The sequence below is a fragment of the Pelodiscus sinensis genome, chromosome 2 (genome assembly GCF_052426305.1).
Source record: "Pelodiscus sinensis isolate ZL-2025 chromosome 2, ASM5242630v1, whole genome shotgun sequence".
Classification (NCBI taxonomy): domain Eukaryota; kingdom Metazoa; phylum Chordata; order Testudines; family Trionychidae; genus Pelodiscus; species Pelodiscus sinensis.
This window is the reverse complement of record NC_143053.1, coordinates 92,847,020-92,866,508: the sequence shown is the minus strand read 5'-3', so window position 1 is coordinate 92,866,508 and position 19,489 is coordinate 92,847,020.

The following is a 19,489-nucleotide window of genomic DNA, read 5'->3' as shown; positions in this document are numbered from 1 at the left end:
GGGAGCCTAGGGACCGTGCAGCTGGGCCTTGCCCACCATGGAGCAACAGCTGGGTGTCTTGCAGTGGCCCTGGCCTGTTCCTCACATGCCGACCTCACCTTACAGAGGGGGGCTGGGTTTCACCCACTGTGTCCCCAGGGAGAACTGACCACTGCTCTTGTTTCACCACAGTCGCAGCACCTGAGACTGCAGGGTGCACCACCCCGGCTGCAAGAGCCACCCACAGCTGGGCCAGCAGGCACACCTGCAACCTGGAGGACTATCAGCGGTGGCACCTGTGGCTACTAGAGCCCCAGCGCCGCACCCAGGACCAGTGGGAGGACGTTTGGCTGCGGCAGCAGAGCTTGGAGGCACTGGAGGAGCAGGGCCGTGCCCTCTGTGGCCACCTCCAGACCCTGGTAGACAGGTTCCTGCCTCCTCCTGCTCTAGCCCCTGTGGCCACCCAGCTCTCGCTCCTCCTCCCACCCCTGCTCCCTCTCTGCTTCCTCTGCACCCCTCGTTCCTCCTGCCTCACCCTTCACACCCACTCCCCCCCAATGCCCCCGCAGCCGCAGTGCAGCGAGATGGGAGAGCCAGCAGGACCCCTAACCCTGAGCTTTCCCTTCCCTTCCTCCTCTTCCTCCCCCTTCCAGCTCCCTCATCCCAGGTTTCCCCCTCCCATCTCCCACTCTCATTCCTCCCTCCACCCACCCCATTTATGTACAATAAAGAGAGATTTTTGTTGGCAAAACAGGTGTTTTTATTTTATATTAGGAAGGGGGGTTAGGGAGGGGAAAGGGGAAGGAGGGGAGGGTGCAAGAAGGCCCCAGTGGGGCATGCAGGGTGAGTTCAGTCCTCCTACACCTGGAAGCTCTCCCTCAGGGCTTCCCGGATCTGGACGGCCTCCCGCTGGGCCTCTCGGATGGCGGCGGTGCGGGGCTGCATGTACTGGCCAGCCATGCGCTCAACCTCAGCCATACAGGCTGGCAGGAAAGCCTCCCCCTTCCTTTCACATTCATTGTGCAGCACACAACATGCTGCCACCACGGGAGGGATATTGTGCTCGGCGAGGTCAAGGCGGGTGAGGAGGCATCTAATTTTGGCTTTCAGGTGTCTGAAGGCCCCCTCAACCACGATGTGGGCCCTGGTAAGCTTGGCATTGAAGGCCTGCCAGGAGGGGTCGAGGTGCCCCGTGTACGGCTTCATCAGCAACGGCTGTAGGGGGTAGGCCGCATCCCCCACCAGGCAGATGGGCATGTCCACGTCCCTGACCCTGATGTGGCGGTCAGGGAAGAAGGTCCCAGCATTCAGCCTCTGGCACACGGAGGAGTTGCGGAACACCCTGGCGTTGTGTGCCTTGCTGGACCAGCCCACATTAATGTGGTCAGACACGGCCTGCAGGAGGACGGAGAAGTACCCCTTGCGGTTGATGTACTGGGAGACCTGGTGTTCCGGGGCATGGATGGGGATGTGCATCCCACAGTTGGGGAAGCCGAGGGAGCCAAACCCCTGGATGACCGCGTCCGGGTCAGCGAGGCGGAACACTCTGCAGAGCAGCACCCGGTTGATGGCTTTGACCACCTGCAGAGAGATACACCCAACTGCAAATCACTGCGGCACCTGGGTGGCTGGGAGTGTTCATTCCCTGGCACTGCCTTGTACCCCACTCTCAGAAGCAACCCACGCTGAGATCCTAGCCACTGAGGGCAGTGTGTAGTACAGCCGGGGTAGACCGAACCCTCTCTTGTGGGGCACTTTCATCTCCTCCCCTCCCCCCTGTTTTCCCTGAGGTGGCCCATCCCCTCCTTGCAGCCAGTGGCCGGTGAATGACGTACCTGCATGAGCACTGCTCCGACGGTGGATTTCTCCACTCTGAACTGGTTCCCGACAGATCGGTAGCTGTCCATCATGGAGAGATTCCATGGGGCATTGGCCACACGCTTCTGGAGGGAAGTGGTGAGCCTCATGAGAGTGTCCCATCGCTGCAGAGCAGGGGCGAGCCACTCACAGAGCTCCATGAAGGTGTCCTTCTTTATCCTGAAGTTCTGGGTCCACTGTTGATCTCTCCAGTGCTCCAGGATGATGTGGTCCCATCAGTCGCTGCTGGTGTCCAGACGCCAGATGCACGCTGGCATCCGGGTGCTGCTGCGGCTCCTCCACAGCCCCCAGGGAGGCCAGGGGGAGGAGCAGGGGGCTGACGTGCACTAGCTGGTGCAAGGCAGCCTCCAGCCATTGCTGGCAGGCTTGCAGCAGCAAGTCCAAAAACTGGAGCAGAATGCCCAAGGTGAGCTCTGGCTCCATGGTGCCAACTTCAGTGGCATCCCCAATGGGAAGCACCAACACAGGCAGGCAGAGAGGAAAACGCTTTGCTGTCCCTCGGCAATGTAGGCAAGCAAGTGAAAAAGCTGAGAACCGGCTGTCCAGGGGGGTCCCTTTAAGCACGAGCCTCAGATAGCTTCAGACACCAGCCGCACAAAACAACTACTGACCTTATGCCCTGTCGGAACCAGTTTCAGCTGCCCTTTAATGTGACCCAGCGTCCAATCAGTGTGGACGTGCTATTTTGAATTAGCAAAGTGCTAATTTGAATTAATTTTTGGGTCTAGCTGTGTTATTTCAAATTAGCTTATTTTAAATTAACTAATTCGAAATAAGTTAATTCGAATTAGCGCTGTAGTATATACATACCCAAGGAGTACATCTACACTAGCCCCCTAGTTCAAACTAGGGAGGCTAAGGAGGGCGACCAAAATTGTAAATGAAGCACGGGATTTAAACCTCATTCCATAAGGAGTAACAACTAATTCGAGTTAGGGGTTTACTTCAAACTCCGGTTTCACTACCCCATGTAGACGCGGGCAGGTATTCCAGGCTAGTCAGTTTCCAAAATGCAAACCTCCTGGGAACATGCTAATGAAGTGCAGGATATTTAAATCCCGCACTTCGTTGCAATTTCGGTCGTCCTCATTAGCCTCCCTAGTTCGAACTAGAGGGCTAGTGTAGATGTACCCTTGCAGATTTATTAGGGCATCAGCTTTCGTCACATGCACAAGAAACAGTTCCAGCATTCTAAGCCCTAGCCGCTGTATTTAAAAAGAAACCTTAAGTTACACGATTCAGCATTTCCATGTGATTTTGAGTGCTACTGCCATTGTTTCAGACACCTGATTATAATGGCTTCTGTACGTTTATTTGGAATGGAAGATAGCAGCCCTGCCTGACCCATAACAATGTATAGCTGAATCCAGAATAATGAGTAACATCAACAACCAATTATGCCTAAAGACACTGCTCATTTTGGAGATGGTTTTGAGATGATTCATCCCAGGAGAGCTCAAGGAGGCATTGCACTTCAGACAGGGAACAATTCTTCCCTTAATTGTCTATTCTATTGTGGGGATGACTGTACAGACTTTTGTGCATCTTCTGTAAAGGGAAAGATTGTGCCACTTTTTGGACAGTGTAACATTCATAAGACCATAAGAACATAAGAATGGCCATAATGGGTCAGACCAAAGGATCATCTAGCCCAGAAGCCTGTCTTCCAACAGTGGCCAGCACCAGATGCACCAGAGGGGGTGGACTGAAGACAATGATCAAGCGATTTGTCTCCTGCCATCCTTCTCCAGCCTCTGACAGACAGAGGCCAGGGACACCATTTCTATCCCCTGGCTAATAGCCTTTTATGGACCTAACCTCCATGAAATTGTCTAGCTTCTCTTTAAACTCTGTTATAGTCCTAGCCTTCACAGCCTTTTCTGGCAAGGAGTTCCACAGGTTGACTACACGCTGTGTGAAGAAGAACTTTATTTTATTAGTTGTAAACCTGCTACCCATTAATTTCATTTGGTATCCTCTAGTTCTTCTTTTATGGGAACTAATAAATAACTTTTCTTTATTCACCCTCTCCACGCCACTCATGATTTTATATACCTCTATCATATCCCCCCTTAGTCTCCTCTTTTCTAAACTGAAATGTCCCAGTCGCTTTAACCTCTCTTCATATGGGACCCATTCCAAACCCCTATCATTTTAGTTGCCCTTTTCTGAATCTTTTCCAAGGCCAAAATATCTTTTTTGAGGTGAGGAGACCACATCTGTACACAGTATTCAAGAATTGGGCGTACCGTAGTTTTATACAGGGTCAGTAAGATATTCTGTCTTATTTTCTATTCCTTTCTTAATAATTCCTAACACCCTATTTGCCTTTTTGACCGCCTCTACACACTGTGTGGAAGTTTTCAGAGAACTATCCACAATAACTCCAAGATCTCTTTCCAGATTTGTCGTAGCCAAATTAGCCTCCATCATACTGTACGTATAGTTGGGGTTATTTTTTTCAACATGCACTACTTTACACTTATCCACATTTAATTTCATTTGCCATTTTGTTACCCAATCACTCAGTTCAGTGAGATCTTTTTGAAGTTCTTCACAGTCTGCTTCCATCTTGACAATCTTAAATAGGTTAGTATCATTTGCAAACTTTACCACCTCACTGCCTACCCCTTTCTCCAGATCATTTATGAATAAGTTGAACAGGATTGTTCCCAGGACTGACCCTTGGGGGACAACACTAGTTACCCCTCTCCATTCTGAAAAGTTACCATTTATTCCTACCCTTTGTTTCCTGTCTTTTAACCAGTTCTCAATCCATGGAAGGACCTTCCCTCTTATCCCATGACAATGTAATTTACACAAGAGCCTTTGGTGAGGGACCTTGTCAAAGGCTTTCTGAAAATCTAAGTATATTATGTCTACTGGATGCCCCCTGTCTACATGTTTGATAACCCCCTCAAAAAACTCTAATATATTGGTAAGACAGGATTTCCCTTTACAGAAACCATGTTGACTTTTGTCCAACAAATTATGTTCTTCTACGTGCCTGACAATTTTATTCTTTACTATTGTTTTGACTAATTTGCCCGGTACTGAAGTTAGAATTACCAGTCTGTAATTGCTAGGATCACCTCTAGAGCCCTTTTTAAATATTGGTGTCACCCTCTTTGGGTAAGCTTTGTGCCCCTGCAAGAGGCATGCCCACGTTACCTGTATGGAGAATTGGCATTGTTGCTAGGGTTACCTATACGGGCACATCCAAATGCCCACTCTAATATTGTAAGCTGTGTGTTCACAAAGCAACAGTTGCATCATATACATCATGAATACAAGTGAGATATCATTTAAGTCTGAGGATGCCTGTTTCTTCAGTCCCAGTAAAATGTTACTTGTTACTTTTTCTTCTGGAGAGAGATGCACTCGGAGCCTGATATCGAGGTCTATCTGGTGCTCCCAGCCAACAAAGCAGACATAGAGCAGCCATTGCCAAAGAAGAGACCGGAGCTCAGCATGAGTTTCATAACTCCCCATGATCTGTGAATTTAAATGACTTTCATGGGAACTGGGTATCAGTACCTCACAGGCAGTACTTCCAACAGTAGACCTTAGGCTGGGCTTCTCAAAGAAATTTTAGAATGATAGGTGTTCATTTGAACACCTTAGATTTCTGGAAATCCTACTCTCCTCACAAACTGTGAATCACCTTTATCCCTGGCAGTTTATATCTTCTCCTAAGGCATTAAGAGCTTTAGCCTCTGCTTCTCAATGTAATGTTTATTTTTTATGTGGGCGAAGCATATTTTCCCTGTTCTTGTTCTGACAAACAGATTAATAATTTTAGCTTAAAACTTTCAAAATAATCATAACTACAATTAATAACCATCAGCTTAGGGCAGACACCTGGCATGGAAAATTTCAGCTCTAATATTTAAGTTTGACAGCTAAGAAAAGAATCGTACAATGGGAAGTGCAGAATAAGTTTATAGGTGTCACTACCTGTAATTACTGATACACTCCCAGCTTTCTTTCATAAATGTTTAACGTAAAGTATTCTGGCTAATATATAGTTAGTAATACAGAATCTGGTTTACATTTTGCTGACGCATTGGTTGCTTACTCTAGACTAGAGACAAAAACTTCAAAAACTCATTATTTTATTTTCAAAAGTGACTTCAAGGTAGATCTACAATGCAAAGAAAAATGTACAACTCTGAGGCCAGGTCTACACTAGACCTGTGAAGTCAGCTAAAGGAATGCATCTCCAGCTGTGTATTCTACAAATAATAAATACAATACATAGCTGGAGCTGACTTACCTTAAGCTGTGCTTGGTGGCATCTCCATTGCAAATGCTCCCATTGGCTTCCATTACTTCTTACAACTGTGAGGAGTACAGGCGCTGGCTGGAACTGCCCTCAGGGTTCGATATTATGGATCTATACTAGAGCCACTAAATTGAACATTACAATGTTGATCTGGAGTGATTTATGTATGTGTGACAAAATTTTAAAATATAAAGATAATATGCAAATCCATTCACCAACACAATTAAATAAGATTAGAATTTAAATTAACATGGTATGTCTAACTAAAAATATTTTAAATCAAAACATCATAATGAAAATTTGATATTGCAGGATTTATTATTATTGGCTGATTTAATATTGCAGGGTTTATGATAGATTTTCTTTAGCAGAAGATCCAGATGCCATATATTATATTTTTCACCACTCACTGTCAGTGCTATGTTAATCCAATAATAATGCAATGCTATATTGGCAGGAATGATTAATTTCAGATGCTGCATAACATGTAACTTTTTTTTCTGAAACATTTTAGCAGGTTATTGTTTGTCTGAGCATGTTCCAGAAGCACGTGTACTAAGCATTTCGCCATCATGCAAAATACTCATAGAGATCACATCTATTAATTCCAACTCAGTGACAATTTTTAACCCCTGATATTTGAGGAAGAAAAGTAAAACATGATCCTTTATGATTTTGTAAGAGAAACCAGTGTTACTAGAAATAGTTTATCTTATTACAGAGTTCATTTTTACTCTCTCTGGTTTCCGGTCATTAGATCATATATCTGTAGCTAACCCTCATGAACTTTTAATCTTTCAGAGCATGTCTACACTAGGAAACTATTTCAAAATTAGTAAATTTGATTTAATAACTCCTAATTTAAGAAAATCAAACTAGTGTGTTCACAGTACAAGGAACCCTCAAAAGTGGTCCGAGGTGGGCTCCATTAAGGTGGATGCACTACCTCAGACTTAGAAGCACTAGGGATTAATTAGTTTGAATTACTCTAGGGAGTAATTATTTCAAAATAGCAGTACTGGAGCATCCACACTACTGCTATTTTGAAATAACTATTTCGGAATTAGCATTACTCTTGATGAAAAGCAGGAGTATAGATTTCAAATGTAGTTGTCTATTATTTTGAAATAACAGGATTGGTAGTGTGAATGCACCACTTATAGAGTTGACCTTAGGGGGGTTATTTTGAAATAAAGTCCTAGTGAAGCCCAAAGCTCCAAGAAAAATACAGATGATCTTTTTTCAGGGCTCAGATTTGGAGTAAGCAACCCTTTACACTTTTTTTTACTTTGTTTTTATTTTTAATTAATTCATATATATTTGAATTCATATATATGTTTGAAGGTGCCTCTGTGGCTGCTGGCACAGACAACCGTTTTGATCATTCTTAGATTTCTTACTGCAATCCAGATCAATGCTGTTCTTACTGAGGTTAAATTATTTTGCTTCAAAGGTAGTACTTTCAAATCTTACTAGGAAACCGATAGAACTGAAGTGATATTAAATGCTAAAATCTGCCATTAATTTAAAGTTTTCACTTGAAATTTAGTACAAACCCCTGAACTGAGATTCTGCTTCCTATGTAGAAGTGGTTAAACAATGTTACATGAAATACCTATGAGCTCCATAATACAAACCCTTTACATTCAGAACGCCTACTGCAGTCAGTGAGATCTCCCTTGAGGATCATTTCAGGATCAGGCTCTTCATATGTATGTGCAATGTGGCTCAGTAGTAGTTGCCTGGGAACCATAACTTTCAAAGTATTGCCCTTTGTGTAAAATATCAACTACACTTTAATGCCAGGATATAAATGTAATTTAACCTCTCTGGGAAAGGAAAAATAGAGCCAGTGGTGCAAACATTAACAGTAATATATAATTTAAAATAATTATAAAAGTGCATTCACCTTGCAGGTGATACCCAAATCTTTTGTTTGTCTGTTTTTTTCAGATCTAGACGATGTAGTAAATCGGTTTTGCCCTCCTCTAGCCATAATCAGATGTGAGACAGCTGGCTGATATTCAAGTTTGATGGGCTTTATAAATGGAATTGAGTAAATTTGCTTACCTTTTGTTAACTCACATTTGCTTGAGGGCAGGGAGGAGTGGGGAATATTTGGATCATTATGTGTTTCTAAATATCTGCTTAGGAACGGTGGCCAGCAGTCCTGTGTTTTTTGCCCATTAACATTTTGAAGATATATATAGTTTGTTTTATCAGAAAAGTGGTCTAGATTGGCTTCCAGTTCATAATGGGATCAGTTCAAGATGTTAAGTTAGATTTATATGGTTTAGGTTTTGATTTCCTCAGTGATGTTCTCTCTTCCTGTGTTAAACCATGGAGCTTGAGATAAGATACATAACACCTATGTATGTAGTTATTATATAGCCATTATGAGAAAACTGAGGCATAGCAAGATAAAGAGTCAACCAGTCAAAGAGTTGGAAAAAAGAGTCCAGGACTTCACTTCCTGGTCTCTATCTATAAGACCAAACTCTCAACTTTATTTAAATAGCCTTCATTAGTGAAAAAACTGATCAACATTGATTTATTGAACCTGTAGGTTGCCCACATTGAAGCTGAGAGTTGGACTATTTTGATTATATTTAAGATAATGGTATTCAGTGTTCCATTATAAATATTTACATAGATGCAAAACAAGTGATGTTAAACTATAGGTAGTGTACATGGAACTCATAAGATCTTCCAGATTCTTATGTACACCAGGTGGGAAGAAATGATTTTTTGGTTCCAAAGAATGAAACAATCAGTTTCAATTGGATTACTTTGTCAAGGTTCCTCTTAGGTGAAATATTTTGTATAAATGATGATAATATATATTTATCTACTTGAAACAGGAAAAACTAAAATAATTTGTAAAATCTATTTTACAGTGGTTAGTTTATTAAATTTATAAAATTCCTTCATATTTTATGCTCTATCCATTTAATATCTAAGTCATTTTTATAATGCTTTGTATTCCATTATTCTCTTCATGAAGTTAGTGATTTTTTTCTGGCAAAAGCTGGCTTTCACTTCTGGCAAAAAACACCCACAACCAAGTCTTCCCTCCTGCTTCAATTTTGAGAAGCAGCATGTTCTCCCTCTCTTCCCACTACCCCCAAATACACACAGCTGTAGTGAAAATCAGTACCACACATGAGAAAAGAAAGGAAATGTATTGGAAAATTAAAACATTTGTTTGAAAATATTTATTAATTATGGGAAGTGTTTCAACTGAATAAGGAAATTCATTGCAAAATATTGCAAGTACACTTGTATGTTATCTCTGAGCTAATCATTTTTAGAAAGGGTATTAGACTGGCTCAGTGAACAAAGAATTTTATCTTCTTCGACAGATGGCTGTGAATACTAATTCCAGTGAATGTGTAGGCTTCTGAAACAAGTGGTATTTATGTCATCTTTGACCTTTTTAAGTATAAAGCAAAATGGAGCCAACAAGACATTTGCTTCCACTTCTTGTTCATTAGTTTGGTATAATATATCTATTTTCTTGTCAGATAAAGGTTGTTTAATTCAGCTAATTGTGACACAGCAACTAAAGCAAATGTATAAAAGCAAAGGGCATCTCTGTAGGGATGGGCATAATTGCAATAGCCAATAGATAAAGTAATGGAGGTGCTTTGGAGAATAGCATGATACCAAACAGGCACTGCTTTGAAGCTACTGCAGAAAGAAGAAAAATTCTTATGTCTGTAAGATCAAAAAACATTTGTTCATCTCTTTATTGGGATCATCATTATGGATCTAGCTGAAATCTGAGATCCTGGAATTCTTCAAAGGAAATTACACTGTTCCAGAAGAGATGTAGGAAGTTACAAATAGATATTGTCATCTAACAAAATAAATTGTCATGGTGTCCTGTGGAATTACCAAGCTAATAGAACAAAAAGCAATTAGACATTTGAAAATTTAGATTCATTCTAAGTGGGCATGTCTATACAGGAGTGTTATTTCGGAATAACATCAGTTATTCTGAAATAGCATAGTGTGTGTCTACACAGCAAGCCCATGATTTCAAAATAAATTTGAAATAACAGGCTTCTTACTCCAACTTCTGTAAACCCCTGGCTTCATCTAGATGTTTTCCTCTTCCGAAAGAGGAAATGCAAATGAGGAAAAAGGCAATGCAAATTAAGCACTGATTAGCATGTTTGCACTCGTCATTTGCATACATTCTTCTGATCCTTTTTTCAGAGGAGGTTTTTTGGAAAAAAAAAGCAGTCTAGACACGTTTAAAAAAATAAAACGTTTTTTCGAAAGAACCCTGTAAAGCTAATTTTTTGAGGAAAGCAGTCTAGATGCAGCCTCATTATTTGAGGAGTAAGGGAAGTAGGGGAAAGAATGCTCTATTTTAAAATAAGTGTTGTGTAGACTTCCCAAAAGTCGAAATAAGCTATTTCAACTTAAGCTACACAATTGATGTAGCTCAGACGGTGTAGCTTATTTTGAGTTTAGCTCTGCTGTGTAGACATGCCCTCAGAGGGTTATTTTATTGAAACCCTGTATCTCATTCATTTATACTTAACAGAAGAAGTTATCTTCCAATTAGTAATTTGTCTTGCAATCTTTACATTTTAGAAAAAGTCTTGTGGCCACTATTTGAATGCCAATATGTACCAAGAGTTACCATATAATGGTATTTCCACCTCCCTCAATATTTTGGTTCCATTTTAACTGGGGCCACTTCATTCTAGCAGGGTAAAACAGCATAAATGAGACACAAGAACTTAGTCTTGGACTGGTTTCAAAGAATGCAAGTTAACAGTATAACTAAACTTCAGTTGATTTTTAGGTTTGGGTCAGGAGTCATTTTGATTACTAGGCTTCTAAGCAGTTTTTGAAAACATGGCTCACAAGTGGTTGGGTTCCACGTATACCAGCCATGTTCCATAGTTACCCTTCCCCATATCTTCCAGTCACACATGGAAAGCAGAAGTCAACTGGTTGGCAGTGCAAAAAGTATGCCATTTTCCAAGCGATTTAAAATATGTTATCCCTCATGGGTCCTGTGTTTTCTAGCATTATGCCTAAGCCTAATATACACTGCCTAATGTAAACAGTAACCTATCTGAATGCTTACTATGCATACTTTGCCTCATGGAGCTTAGCACTTTGGTTTCTAGTATGGAGAGATGTTTGGATGGTATCTTTGACTGGATGTTTCACAGCTACCTTATGTTAAATTTGTGAAATGTGGAGTGTTAGCAAAAGGCTTTCTTTCTCCTTGTCTCTACTCTGTGAGAAGCACATGTGAAAACTATGAAGAACCCTGATATTATTTATTAATATATTTGATGAATTTGAATGTATTCTTTAATAATTTCTTCAAAAACACACTTATCATTGTAACTGTAGGACTCAACTATTGTAATTTCCGTTTAGGAAAGATTCCAGCAGGGCTTATCCTTTATAGCCAGCTCATAATGCAGCAGCTTCCCTGCTTCTGCAGATGAGCTGCTGGAATCTGATTATACTCACCCTGAATTCTATATAGTGGCTGCAGACTCAATGACTTTGACTTCAATGGGCAAAGGACCTGGCTGTGTTAGAGATGGATTTCACTTGATGTGTCCTTCCACATTGAGGGTGAGGCGACTATATATGTGTTGAACACCTCTCTACCTCAGTTCCTTCCAACCACATGCCACAATTATGTAGCTGGAGACTTTCTTTCTTCTGGGCTGTGTCCAGACTCAGGGTTTTTTTCAGGAAAAGTAGCCTTTTTCCGAAAAAACTTCACCTGCGTCTAGACTGCAGCCGCGTTCTTTCGAAATTAAATTGAAAGAACGCGGCTTTTCTTTCGACGGCGGTGAACCTCATTTCACGAGGAAGAACGCCTTCTTTCGAAAGTGCTTCTTTCGAAAGAAGGCATTCTTCAATGTAAATAGGGCTTCTTCAAAAGAGAGCATCCAGACTCACTGGGTGCTTTCTTTCGAAAAAGCGGCTTGCTCTTTCGAAAGAGGCTTGCAGTCTAGACATAGCCCTGGTTAGTGAGTTAGTGTTGGTTTATATAGTTAGTCAGTGAGTAATTAGGTTATTTGCCCAGTTATATGTGGCAGACCAAGACAAATAATAATAATAATAATAATAATAATAATAATAATAATAATAATCTATATACTATTATAAAAGGAGAGGTGTGCATCATACCATCTGTCACAGAGAACATTTACTACTGGGGGAGGGGAATAACGCAGATTGATCCCTATGCCTCTATGTAAAGCAGGGGTCAGTTGAAAGGGCTTCTGGGAGTTGAATTTCTTAGAGTGACTCTTCCACTGTGAGGCTGGCCTTGTGTGGAGGTTTGGTGTGCGGAGGCTGCTGATTGGCTAGTCCTGAGCTAATCACCAGGCAGGCAGGCAGAGCCTGGGCTGCTGATTGGGCATCATAGAAGAGTGCCCTGCCCCATAGGCAGATGCTCTGGGAAGTGCTGACTGGAGCCAAGCATGTGGCTGTGCTTATGGATCTTCACTGCCAACTGCCTCCGGCTGCAGGTGCTGGGCTAGGACTGTTCCTGAGGGGCTTCTTACTGCTGCCCGTCAGAGCCTACCATGTGCCACACACCACCCAGCCCACTGAGATGGCCCTGCCCGGCCCAGGTAACCACCTTGCTCCCTGACCCAGGTAACCACCTCTCTCCACACTCCACTCAGCCCTGCCTAGCTCAGGTAATTTCCCTGCCCCCTGATCCAAGTAACTACAGAGGGGCAGAGACAGTATGCCCTGTGGGGGTTGGATATGTGTTGGAGAGAGACAGAAGGACCCAGGCAGCTGGGGAAGCTTGGGAGGCTGGGAAGGGAGAGAAGGCCCATACCTTCTGCAGAACCTGGGTGGGAGGAGGAGGAGGAGAAAAAAGGCCCCGCCACCCAAGGGGAAAGAGAAGACCCTGCTGTATGGGACCCCTCCCCCCACTGAGAGCCCCATCTCACCCCGCAACCCTCACTCTTGCATCCCCTTATGTTCCTAGACTCTTGCCCTGGCCTCCTACATCTGCAAGGCACTGCTCTGACTCCTGCACACACACCCCAACACCAGTCCCCTGCCCTGAAGGACCTGGACAATGTTGGGTAAGTCAGACAGGTATTGGTATTGTCTAGTCGGGTATGTTGTACCAACTCAGAACAGAAAATTATTCAGCGTGTATGTGGGGATGTGACACATTCCATCATGGAGAATTGGAATATTTCCAAAGGAGAGGCATATTGGCAACAACTAGGGCAGCTGTGAACTACCTTAATAGTGTAATGATAGAAAAGCTTCCAGGAAAGTGTGTCCTCCTGAAAAGCATTGACACAATCCAGGACAATGATCAGGCAGCTCTTTATCCACCTGAGTTCCTGAACTCCCTGAATCGCAGTGGATTACCTCCTCACAGGATTAAAATTTTAAAATAGCCGCCCAATAATGCTCCTCAGGAACTTGAATCGAAGGATAGTGGAACCCAATATATTACCAGAAATATCACTGAACGTATCATTCAGGCTGAAATGCTTTGAGATGATAATCCAAAGGGAATGGTTCTCATTCCAAGGATAACAATGACCCAATCAGAGTCTGACTTCCCATTCACAATGCAGTGCTTCCAATTTCTCATCAGACCAGCCTTTGCAATGACCATCAACAAAAGCCAAGGACAAAGCCTCCAGAAGAGTGATATATGTCTACCACTGCCAGTGTTCACACATGGACAAATGTATGTTGCTGTGAGCTGAGCTGGAGACCCACAAAATGTCAGAGTGTACTCTGATCAATGCCCCTTTCATATTCCCAGAGCATCTGAACAACTGATTGCCTCAAATGAAGTCGTTGTCAGGAATGTTGTTTATAGAGAGGTGATTTAGAAGTTATTTTTGTGGTGTTTGCAAAATGCATGAGCCAATTTGTCTCTACAAGTATCTGGGAAGAAATAAATAAATTTATATCATATCTATATAATTCTTGGCATTCATGGAAATGTTACCCTGCTATGCAAGCACTGCCTAGCATAGAATCGGAACACAATTTTTGCAACCAAAGTTGCAACTTCACACCAGGCCAACCTGAGTGTATATCTACCATCACAATGGGATGGGTAATGCTAGTAATAATAATAAACCCCCGGGGTTAAAGAGTCCACCATCTGGCTGTCTTTCTGGTAACAGAAGACAAAGTGCAAAATTTGTGTTTGGGAGAATGTCTCTGAACATCTGCATTTTCGATCTGATGAACCTTCACTCCCTCCCACACACACGCACATATGCACCCCTAAGCCTTCCAGGACAGAAAGACTTGTCTGCGGTTCCTGCCATTCAAGGAAACCTTCAAGGCTAGCTCTTCTCAACCCATTCACACTTTGGTTCCAAAGTCTAAAAAAATCAGCATCAGTTTCAGTTGACTTCAACCTTGCAATAAACCACAGTCCCTATCAGGACCAGACTTAGTTACTGGCATTCCGTCTCAAGCCCCAAAAGTGGCATGTGTACAAGCAAAAAGCTATGTGGTTGCATCCCATTGGCCTGCTTCAGAAAAAAAAGTTGAGTAGCAGTTCAGTGGCTGTCATTGGTTCTATACATCATCTGTCCAAGCGATTCAATCCTGATGTCACTCCTTCAGCTAATGGACCAGAGATAATTCTAACAGCCTCTTGTAAGTTTCAGAAAATGGATGAAAGCACATTCAGCCTCAGAGGCTGTGTCTAGACTGGCAAGTTTTTCTGCAAAAGCAATTGCTTTTGCAGAAAAACTTGGCAGCTGTCTACACTGGCCACCTGAATTTCCGTGAGAACACTGACTTCCTACTGTCTGAAATCAGTGCTTCTTGCAGAAATACTATGCTGCTCCCATTCGGGCAAAAGTTCTTTTGTGCAAAACTTTTGCGCGAAAGGGCCAGTTATACAGCTCAGATTTGTTTTGCGCAAAAAAGCCCCGATTGCGAAAATGGTGATCAGGGCTTTTTTGCAGAGAAGTGCGTCTAGATTGGCATGGACACTTTTCCGCAAAAAGTGCTTTTGCGGAAAAGCATCCGTGCCAATCTAGACACTCTTTTCCACAAATGCTTTTAACAGAAAACTTTTAACGGAAAACTTTTCCGTTAAGAGCATTTGTGGAAAATCATGCCAGTGTAGATGTAGCCAGAGGCTGTGGCACTGAGGAGAAAGAAATCTAAGAATAAGACAGCAAGGCTACGTCTACACTGGCCCCTTTTCCGGAAGGGGCATGTAAATTTCACCAGTCGTCGTAGGGAAATCCGCGGGGGATTTAAATATCCCCCGCGGCATTTAAATAAAAATGTCCGCCGCTTTTTTCCGGCTTTTAAAAAAGCCGGAAAAGAGCGTCTAGACTGGCCCCGATCCTCCGGAAAAAGCGCCCTTTTCCGGAGGCTCTTATTCCTACTTCGAAGTACTCTTATTCCTACTTCGAAGTAGGAATAAGAGCCTCCGGAAAAGGGCGCTTTTTCCGGAGGATCGGGGCCAGTCTAGACGCTCTTTTCCGGCTTTTTTAAAAGCCGGAAAAAAGCGGCGGACATTTTTATTTAAATGCCGCGGGGGATATTTAAATCCCCCGCGGATTTCCCTACGACGACTGGTGAAATTTACATGCCCCTTCCGGAAAAGGGGCCAGTGTAGACGTAGCCCAAGTGTTAGCAGTGCCCTTTCTTGCACTTCAGAATTCTTAGCTCTATCCAATTTGGATAAGAATTATACTGCTGCTAAGAGGAAACCTGTTCTGTTTACTGTTTCAATAATGGAAGGAAGTAAGAGATATATTTTTGGATACAATGATGTTTTAACTGTTGGTCTCACTATTGTTTCCTCATCTAGCCTCTCTTCTAGTCCTGGCTACTTTCTCAGTTCCACAGAGTTCTATCATTATGGCAGACCACGCCCCGGAGTCAGCTCTGGGGCATCTTTCAGATCCAGATGTGAAGTGCACAGTGCATAAAAGAATGCAGGTGTCCTTACTTCCAGAGCTTACTTCATTAGCTTTTGCCAGGAAGAAGAGACCAGTTGCGTCTCTTTTTTGGAGTGCTTCCTGTTATTTCCTCCTAGAACTTAACCAGGGTCTCCACAGATACCAGGTTCCTCATTCTTATCTCCAGATCCATTGTTATATCCATAACACTTGAAACATCTGCAAAGTTTAGCCCTCTTTGGTACATGGAATGATGCTGAGTGAAGGGGCTGAGGTGCAAAAGCTAATAGAAGATTACCCCAAAGTATAAATGCTCAGATGTATCTTGAAGACTCTGGTTACAGTAAATAACTTTCATTTTAATAGGGGCTTCATCATTATTATAGCAGTCTATCTTGAAAAACCTCCTATGTAGGCAAGTCATTAAAGAGGCCTGCCTCCTTCTTACATTAGGTGTGTGTGTTGAAATGACCTCACCCCTTTTTAGAGGTTAAACTCATAAATCATAGTTTTGGAATACAAGTTGAAATATGTACTTGAAACAGCTATTTGTGGTCATATTTTGTCACAGCGTATTAACTGATTACTCAGCATCTCCCAGCATTTCAGGGGTAATGGGCTGCATTTTATGAGCATTAGGTTTTTTACACTCAAATGATTCCTAGCTTGGGGGCTGTCTGTAAGGACAAATAGGAGAAGGGGGGAAATCAAATCTCAGGGAACATTGAGAAAATAGGGATGCCTTTTTGCCATAAGAAAAAATGAATGTCTGAAACATCTATGGATGACTAATCATCTCTCCAATAACCTCCATTTATGTCTCTCTCAAGTCATATTTTAAATCCTGATTCACTACTTATTGAGGCAAAACTCTCACTTATGTAAATGGGAGTTTTGTGTGTCAAGGGTCTAGATTATTCCATCTCATGGAAAGCCCACAGGACAGATCTCACAGAAAGAAGTTCATCATATGTGGAGATGGTTATATTATTGGTGGGGAAGGGAATTTTTCACCTCCTTACAGAAAATGGTGTCAGGGTGGACCCCCAAATATGGTAGATCTCCAAAGATCTATAGGAAGTTGGGCCAGCCAGTCATCAGAACCTCTTCTGGCTCCCTGTCGGGGTGGCTCCATTGGCTCCATGTGACTATCTCCAACTTCTTCTGACAAGACAGACTCACCCACTTCCATGCACTTGCATCCCCAGGAACTGTGTCCAAGATTTCAGGAGCACAGATTCCAGGAACAAGCAGGTTGGAGCAGAAATCACCTTCTTCCTCTCCAGCCCTGAAGCATTTAGCCATAAAGATGATAGTTGTAGTGTGTGACAGGGCATATGCACTCAGCACTGGTCAGGAAAGGGTAAACTCAGCCTGGAGGGTGGAGGAGGCCACACCCCCTTTAGCTTACTGGGCATGCTCAGTCTGCACTAATAAAAAGAGCAGTTCAGCTCAGTTGGGGCTGGCAGCCAGAGGGAGAGGATGTGCTGAGCCAGCTCCCTGAAAGCCCCAGCGCCTACCTAGAAGCTACCACACAGACTGCAGATGGGATGCCTCTTGAGACCTCATTGGGTCTGGGGGAAAGGAGCAGTATCCAGAACACAGAGAGGCGTGGTGAAACTGAGACCCACCAGTGAGTCGAGAAACAGGAAGCAGCCCAGCAGCAGCAACGGCTACCGGGGTGAGTAAGCCATTGTTGAGGAGTCTGCGGGTTGTGGTCAGGATTCCGTGCTGACTTGGTGGCGTGAGCAAGCCACTGACAGGGCCCCGGGCTGTGGTCCAGTTGAGTGGGAGGGCCTGGACCCCCCTGCTGGGGTATACAAACCTTCCTCTTACTTACTTGTTCTGGAACAGACTACTACCTTAGGGTTATGGTGAGACTATTGAACTGTGCTGACCTGACCACTGAGGTCAAACTATATACTTTGACCCTTGGGTTGCAGGAGAGTGACTACTGAGCTGGGCTACCTGAATAAAAAGGGGCAAGCTTTGAACTTCAACTCTTGGGTCACTTTGGGGGACTATTGGGCAGGGCCATCCTGTCAAAAGGGGTAAGACATAGGTCAAGCTGGGCAGCTTGAAGGCCAAAGGAGTAAACAGATCCTGGGGGAAAATAGAGATTCCAAGGGGGGAGGAACAGGGCAGGGGCAAGAACATAGGGCTATGCTGGGCCACCTGTCCCCCAGGACACAGTCATCCCCAGAGCCGTGTGACAGTGTATCATCCTTTTTATGGGTCACTTTTCTCCTGACCCTGAGATTCACATGGTCAGCTTTGATCAGTGGATGATCCCGGTAGCACAATTCCAAGGGAGCCATCCTTCCAAGGAACATAAGGGGCTGATAAGAACAGGAGTCAGTGTTATCACCGTATTCCTCACAGGTTGTCCTGAGCTCCTGTATAGCTCTATTGAAATCTTCCAGGTGTGTCAATGGACTTTTATCTCACTGAAGGCAAATCCCAGTGCCTGGCTGTGGTGATTTAGTAGATCTCAATCCTCAGAGGGATTCTGTATCCCAAAGCTTTTACCTCAGAAGGAGGTGATATAGGCTGCATAAAGGCTTTGTCATTTGCATGCTGTTTGGGTGGGACTTTCAAAGGTGATGAAGGTAGCTAAAGTCACTTTGGAAATCTTTCTGATTCACCCTCCATAGCTATATAGCAACTGCTGAAAATCTTGATCTTGAATAAAACAGTATTGAGAAATAAATGAATATGCTCTGGCACATTGTTTATTTCTGAAGATTGTCAGCTACTGAACATTTGTATCAAATATATTAAAATTCAACTATATATAGACTGTAGATATAATTATACCCATGTCCACGGCACTGTTATTATTTTAGGCAATATCAGAATATAAACAGAAAATAGAAAGACATTTAAATCCCGTGGACTTCCAGCTGCCCAAGAACTGACTACTTCCTCATAGATCAGTGAAAATAAATACATTAAATGCTGAGCTCCAGCTGTGCTTATATCTGGTATATTCATTTTCTTATTAGATACGGTCTCTGCTGTGTTTTATATGTTTTACATGCTTCAGTCAGCCAGAGAATGGGTCTGTTTCTAAGGAGTGTCATATGTAAGTCACAGGAGGTAATTGTACCATTGATTTTGGCACTGGTGAAGCCTCAGCTGGAGTGATATGTCCAGCTCTGGGTACTACAGTTTAGGAAAGATACAGACTGAAAAGTAAGATTGAAGTAGATGAACAAAAATAATAAAAGTTTTAGAAAACATAGAGACATGTTTAGTTATTAGTAAAGAAGAAGAGGGGGTGTGATCTGATAACAATCTTCAAATATTTTCAGAGCTGTTATAAAGTGGACAGTAATCAATTGTTCTCCAAGTCCACTGAAGGTAGGACTAGAAGTAACAGTATTAATATGCAGCAAAAGAGATTTAGATTAAATATTAGGGGGGAAAA